Here is a 7,437-nt window from a genome sequence, read left to right as displayed (position 1 = left end):
GAAATTTCAGATGATTTAGAAGCTTCTAATTTGGTTCTGTATCCCTCATGAAATATCGCCTAAGGACAAAAAGAACTGCAAAGGAAACTGTTTTCAATAACCATATTGTTAACAAAATGGTTATTATATTTTGAAACTATTATATATTTAGTAGGATAAAACAACTAAATAATTGCATTAATGTTGTTAGGAACCAAGATTTTCAAACTTAAGGAAAAAAAGGATACAAATATAAAATTCAAGAAACAAGTGAAAACCTGTCATCTTAAGTTTAAACTGGAAACACCAATATAAAATCATGATGTACTTTCCCTTAAAAATACATATTTTGGGGGCGCCTGGGTGGCTCGGTCAGTTAAACATCTGACCCTTGATTTCAGGTCATGATCTCATGGTTTGTGGGTTCAAGCCCCACATCAAACTCTGGACTGAAAGTGTAGAGCCTGCTTGGGATTCTCCCTCTCCCACTTTCTCTGCCCCTCCCCCATTCATGTGTGCATGCTCCCTTTCTCTCTCTCTCAAAATAAATAAATAAACTTTAAAAAATACAACATAAAAATACATATTTTTTTAGTTTTGTTCACTAAAAGTCTTAGAGGCAATGACAACACAGGTGTAATAAGCTCCTGTAGAATTCAGGTTGTAATCTCTAAATACCATGTCCTGGTAAAAAGAGCCATGGCTGATGGTTCCAAGTCTAGGGAAAGAGATATCTCAGGTGAATTTGGGGCATCTTGTTCTACCAGTCTCTTTTCTGTGTGCTTTACCTGTGTTTGTTCATTTAATTCATTTGTAATTGAAAAAGCAGAATTAAACAGATTGCCCAAGGTCACATAGGTACAGAGTGTAAAAAAAAGATACAAATCCAGGCTTCAGAGCCAGCACTTGAAAAGTGGCTCAATCTTGCTAGTAATCAGAGAGAGGCATATTAAAACAGCACCGAGACAAGTTTACCCTCTTATTAGAAGGGCAAAAGTTAATGTCTCATCAAATAAAATTTTAGTGAACTTTCAAGGAAATAAAAACTCTTACACATTGCTGATGGAAACTCAGAATCTTTTCTAGATAGTTAATTTACCATCCCTAATACATTTGAAGATGCACCTGCCTCACGCTCAGATGTTCTACTTCTAGACTAGATTCTCGATATATTTATACAAGGAAAAATGGATAAACATCCACTTCCATTACAGCCCAGAGTACAACAGTGAGCCAGCAGAAACAGCCTCAGCATCTCTCTAGAGTCTAGATGCAAAAGTGTGGCTTATTCATAAAGAATATACTCCATACAGCAATTAAAATGAATGAATCAGATACACTGGAGAAACCTCAAAATTATGTGGAGTGAAAAGTAAAATTGCATATAAAATGTATGGTTTGACACTACCTATGTCAATCTTAAAAGTTCACAAAGCAAGAGTATGTATTATTTGTGAATTTGTATATGTGTAGTAAAGGTACAAAAATGTCTAGGAGCTCCTGGGCGGCTCTATCGGGTAAGCGTTAGACTGTGGCTCAGGTCATGATCTCACAGCCCGTGGGTTCGAGCCCCGTGTTGGGCTCTGCTCTGACGGCTTAGAGCCTGGATCCCGCTTTGGATTCTGTGTCTCCCTCTGTCTCTCTGTCCCTCCCTCACTTGTGTTCTGTCTCTCTTTCTCTTAAAAATAAACATTAAAAAATTTTTTTAATGATTTTGAATGGCTTAAACTGACTTCAGAAGGCAAAAAGGGGGTATTTTTGTTATATCCTTAACATTTTAATTATATTTCAAAAAAGAGATTTAAAGCAAATATGGCAAAATTTTAACAACTGTTAAATATTGGCATATTGGTGGTAGCATGTAGGCATCTCATATATTTTGTGTATATATCCAAAGCACAATATCCTATATGAGGCACAATTAAAAAAAAGGCTCATTAAAAAAAGAAAAAAAGATGGGGGTGAAGGCTAAAGTACAATGTGGTAGCAGCTTGGACTAGATTCTAAAACAGAAAAGGGACATAGTGGGAAAACTGGTGAAATCCAAAGAGTTGCAATTTAGTTAATAGTATTGCTTCAGTGTTAATTTCTTAGTTTTAACAAGTGTATCATGGTTATGTAAGATATTTACAATAGGGGAAGCTGAGTGAAGGGCGTAAAGGAAATTTCTGTACTATATTTGTAACTTTCCTGTAAAAATGTAGATTTATTTTTTTTTTCATTTATTTATTTTGAGAGAGACAGAGACAGCATGAGTAGGGGAGGGGCAGAGAGAGAGGGAGAGAGAGGGAATCCCAAGCAGGTTCCTTGCTGTTAGCGAATCACGAAACCATGAGATCATGACCTGAGCTGAAACCAAGAGTGGGACGTTCAACTGACTGAGCTACCAAGGTGCCCTAAATTTCTTTTTTTTTAATGTTCATTTATTTATTTTGAGAGAGAGAGAGAGAGCGCACAAGCAGGGGAGGGGCAGAGAGGGAGAGAGAGAGAGAGAGAGAGAGAGAGAGAGAGAGAGAGAGAGAGATGGGGGGGAGGGAGAGAGAGAATCCTGAGCAACTTTATGCTCAGAATGGAGCCCAATGCAGGGGTCAATCCCACAACCATGGGATCATGACTTGAGCCAAAATCGAGAGTTGGACACTTAACTGAGAGCCACCCAGGCTACCCTAAGTTTATCTTTAAAATAAGTGAAGGTAGGGACACCTGGGTGGCTTAGCTGGCTAAGTGACTGACTTCAGCTCAGGTCATGATCTCATGGTTTGTGAGTTCAAGCCCCATGTCAGGCTCTGTGCTGACAGCTCAGAGCCTGGAGCCTGCGTTGGATTCTGTGTTCCCCTCTGTCTCCGCCCCTTCCCACTCCCACTCTGTCTCTCTCTCAGAAATAAACATTAAAAAATATTTTAAAGGGGCGCCTGGGTGGCGCAGTCGGTTAAGCGTCCGACTTCAACCAGGTCACGATCTCGCGGTCCCTGAGTTCGAGCCCCGCGTCAGGCTATGGGCTGATGGCTCAGAGCCTGGAGCCTGTTTCCGATTCTGTGTCTCCCTCTCTCTCTGCCCCTCCCCCGTTCATGCTTTGTCTCTCTCTGTCCCAAAAATAAATAAACGTTGAAAAAAAAAATATTTTAAAATATTTTCCTAATGAGTGAAGGTATCAAATCAAAGTCCATATATCTTTTTCTAAACGTTTTTCTGTTTTCTCTTTACATGGATTCAAGTCTTTTTTAAGGACAAATTTTAGAGTCTATATATTTACCAAGCGCCCTTTTCACACTGGAGGTACCATTACCTGCAAGTGTGCCCTCTGTACTTCCCCAGAAATGGCAATTTTGATGTGGGATGATAAAAGGGATGTCACAAGAGCCTCGAAAGCAGGGATACCTGTGTGGACAAGCGGTCCTGACCAGGGTACATTCTGGATTCTCTTCAAGTTTCCAAATGCGATCGATCTTATCACATTCCTAATTAGCTGGATAGGATTCACAGTCCCATAAGTTTTAAGAGACTGCTCAGAAGGCAGAACTTTGGGAAAGTAAAATTATAGTTCAAAATGCATAAATAGCGGGGCGCCTGGGTGGCGCAGTCTGTTAAGCGTCCGACTTCAGCCAGGTCACGATCTCGCGGTCCGTGAGTTCGAGCCCCGCGTCAGGCTCTGGGCTGATGGCTCAGAGCCTGGAGCCTGTTTCCAATTCTGTGTCTCCCTCTCTCTCTGCCCCTCCCCCGTTCATGCTCTGTCTCTCTCTGTCCCAAAAATAAATAAACGTTGAAAAAAAAATTATATAAAAAAAAAAAAAAACCAAAATGCATAAATAGCAAGTGATCCTAAGAAACAGGTGATTTCCTGCCAAGTCAAATACAGAGGCTACTGTTACTTTCTGTTTTCAGTGAGGAAGGCCCCTCACCCTATCAGAGATGGCTTCTGTTTGCAGTTCACAAAGCTAGTGAATCTTATTTACATAGAGTATTTTAGCTATTCAAAGTACTTTTACTATCATGAGGTTTCATAACAGTTGCATGAAACGGGAGGGTTAAGTGGTTCCTTTTCGGTTGGCAAAGAGAACGAAGCCCAAGGAGATTGGGTATTTGTTTATGGCCAGGGAACCAGAACTCTGAGATCTCTTCAACACTTGTCAAAGTTTAATTTGTATATGAATTTCCTAAGGATCCTGTGACAATGAAAATTCTGATTCAGTGGGCCTTGGGTGGGGCCCAAGAGTCTGTATTCCTAATAGGCTTCCAGGTTTCTGTGGGTCCCCCTGCCACACTGTGAGTAATAGATTAGACCATTGACCTAGGCTGGCTATTAAACTCTGCTGGTCCACTTTCCTTGTGTGTACTTGGAAAGTGCAGATGGACTTTCACATAATGTTCAGCGAAGAAAGGGATCTGGCCTTGAAAAGCATTCTTTTTTTGTTTGTTTGTTTAGATTTTATTTTTCAGTAATTTCTACACCCAGTGTGGGGCTTGAACCCACAACCCCATGATCAAGAATTGCACAGTCCACTGACGGAGCCAGCTTTTCCCTTGAAAAGCAATCTGATGCTGTTCTCAGTCAAGCAGAAATGACTATTACACCTCCCTTCTCCATGTAATCCACCTGTAATTAACAGGAGGTTGTGTATAAGTAACCAGGACTGGAGCTAGGTAGAAATACGCTTGGACACTGCCAGGGTTTCTTTATCTTTGTCATTTGGGCTTTGTCAGAAATTATACGCATTCGTGCCTTGGCATCTACAGTTGTTCATTAAATGGTGCAAGTGTCAGGCAGAAAACAAACTCGCAGCGTCTTCATGGTTCACCCTGGTTCCATGGCACAACTGGGTGTCAAGAGTTAAGTGGTTGTCCAGAGCTCCACATGGCTGCATGGATGGCCTTTTCCCAGATGGGCCCCGAGAGTCTCCTTTGCCCAATGGATGAGATCTGGTTTGGTGACCACATGACATCATAAATGCTAGTCTGTGTGGTGTGGCCTTGCTGGAGGGAATTTCCTTGCGAAGAGAACAAGCTATCCCTTTCATGGACTGGATCTGGTTTGGGAGAAGCAAAGCCTTCTGGGTTTGTGGTCTGATTTGGAGAAAGGCGCACCTCCTGTGACATCCTTGTTCCTTCCTATGCTCTGGGATGGGGCCCAGGACAGAGGGCAGCTGACAGCCCCCAGGCACCTTCTCTGAACAGCATGGTTGTCTGACTCTTTCCTTATAACTGGACAGACTGGTGTGGTGAGGTGTCAGCTTTCTTTATACAGCACTTTTTATGGTTTTCTCAAGGACACTCATAACGAGCGGTTCTCAAATATGCCCGAAGGACGAATACCACTGTTGACTTATTTCTAAATATCAAGCGTATCCTGAGAGAGTCCGTTTCAAAGGTGGACTGTACTCTGGTGCTAAGCCCAGCCGTTAAGCAGAGGTGGCCAAGACTGGAAGTAGTTGGGGTGACTGTTGTATCAGGAAGATTATTTCACAAGACATGTTCTTACTTTAAAGATTATTCTGATATGATAGGGCCTCCAGTGCTTTTATCACTCACCTAAGGGGCACCTGGGTGGCTCAGTTGGTTATGCATTCGACTTTGGCTCAGGTCATGATCTCACACTTCATGAGTTCGAGCCCCCCATTAGGCTCTGGGCTGACAGCTCAGAGCCTGGAGCCTGCTTCGGATTCTGTGTCTCCCTCTCTCTCAAGAATAAACAAACACTAAAAAAAATTTTTTAAAAATGTTGAACTCCCTCTATGTGTGTAAAATTGCATATTCACCTTGAGGGTGGTGATGGGAGATGAAAAAAGAATGAAAAAGAAATAAAAATATTGTTTCTCTTAAGGATTCTATATTCTATCTGAGAAACTAAGCAAACAAAACTAATAAACATGGCAACATAACAAATGCTAACTGGTTCAGAGTCAACAATCCCAAAGAAAGGGTTTCTAATTTCCATAAGAGAAGACTTCATGGTGGGGGAGGGGGGGAATTTAAGCTAGACTTTGTGAAGAATAGGTAGTATTGTAATGTAGGGGAAATGAGCAAAAACAGAGCACAAGGTATTTGAAAAATGAAAGCAGACTTTGGGGGTTAACTTGGCAATGGAGAGAAGTGGGAGAGTGAGGGGGCCAAAGCTGAAAAGGTAGGTTGGACCATGTTGTGAAGTCTCCCGAAAATCAGAGCTCAAAGAGTTATTTGATTCCAATGGCAGTGGGAAGCCATTGAAGTTCAGTAAATATTCAGATTTTGCCTTCACAGTACACTTATGGGGTTTTCTGAGATTAACATGTAATCTAAAATAAAATAAGATATTCCTAAAGAATCAGAATTACTTTCTAATCCTTGTTCTGCTACTGATTCATTATTGGTGATGGGAAAGAGAACTTCTCTAGGCCATAATTTCCTCAAATGTAAAATAAAGGGGCTACTAATCAAGATAATTTCTAAAGTTCCTTTCTGGCTCTAAAATCAATTATTTTCATTCTCCTGGTCCAGACTTTCTTCACAACAGTGAGAAAAGAAGAAAAACCTGTTACTAAAGCTTTTAATGACCTTGAAATCATAGTTTTATTTACACTTGATCTTAGCCAAAAGGCCGAGAAGCGATAAATCATAGTTTTATTTAAATTTGCAGATTTTTTCTATCTACATCCCAAAGTAGAGGTTTGTACATGGTAAAAAAAAAAAAAAAAAAAAAAGTCACACATGGTTTATTCACTGAAATTTTGTAATAAAAAGAATCTATGGAGGGCACATGACTGCATTTATTTTTGGCTACCAGATGATCAAGTAAGATTTTTCAACATCACAGATGAAAATTTTAAAACAAAATACAGAAGAATATATAGCAAAATATTTGTTAAAAATGTACTCTTGAATATGTTACAGTGGATAACATTACTGATTTGATCTATTTTTGTGCTATACAGGAAACATCATAGTAAAATTGTCACTTAAATTCATTTTCAAAAGAAATTGCATCTATAAAAGGACAAGTTTTTTTCTTCTTTGAATTGGCAACATGCAAAAACATTTTTTTTTCATTAATATTTTTTTTCTAAATGCAGAAGTAAAGAGCTCATGAAAACAGAAGTGCTCTGTATAGACGTTTTGCAATCATTCCTATGGTTTCTCTAGGGTACAGTTGAGTCTGGAAACCTTGGTTCTAGTGTCTGCTCTGCCTCAGCTAGCTTTGTGAGAGCAGACACCATTTATCTGGTTTTACTTTTCCTTTGAAATACTGACCACAATTACGGTTTTCACTTTGTCTTTTCTCCCACTACTGGACTGAAAAATACCTGAGTGCTGGGACTGTTTTCACAGCTCTAACTCGATATCTGGCACATAAGTTACTCAATATTCATTGAATAAATGCGATTGGACTAAATTGTTCATGTCCTTTCCATATTTATGATTCTGTAATATCCAAGTCCTGACAGTTGAGTTTTCCCCTTCAGCTTGACTTCTAGCCTTTTACTGCTC

The 7,437-nt window shown here is 40.0% G+C and overlaps 1 pseudogene; it reads right to left on the bottom strand.

Annotated features, from left to right (window-relative positions):
• Positions 1-6,441: 6,441 nt before the first annotated feature.
• On the bottom strand, positions 6,442-6,562 carry LOC123576337 (annotated as a pseudogene).
• Between the last annotated feature and the right edge of the window lie 875 nt (positions 6,563-7,437).

This window comes from Leopardus geoffroyi, chromosome C2, assembly GCF_018350155.1.
Source record: "Leopardus geoffroyi isolate Oge1 chromosome C2, O.geoffroyi_Oge1_pat1.0, whole genome shotgun sequence".
NCBI classification, from domain to species: Eukaryota; Metazoa; Chordata; class Mammalia; order Carnivora; family Felidae; genus Leopardus; species Leopardus geoffroyi.
Note: the sequence above shows the minus strand (reverse complement) of the source record. Positions and strands in the feature narration are given on the sequence as shown.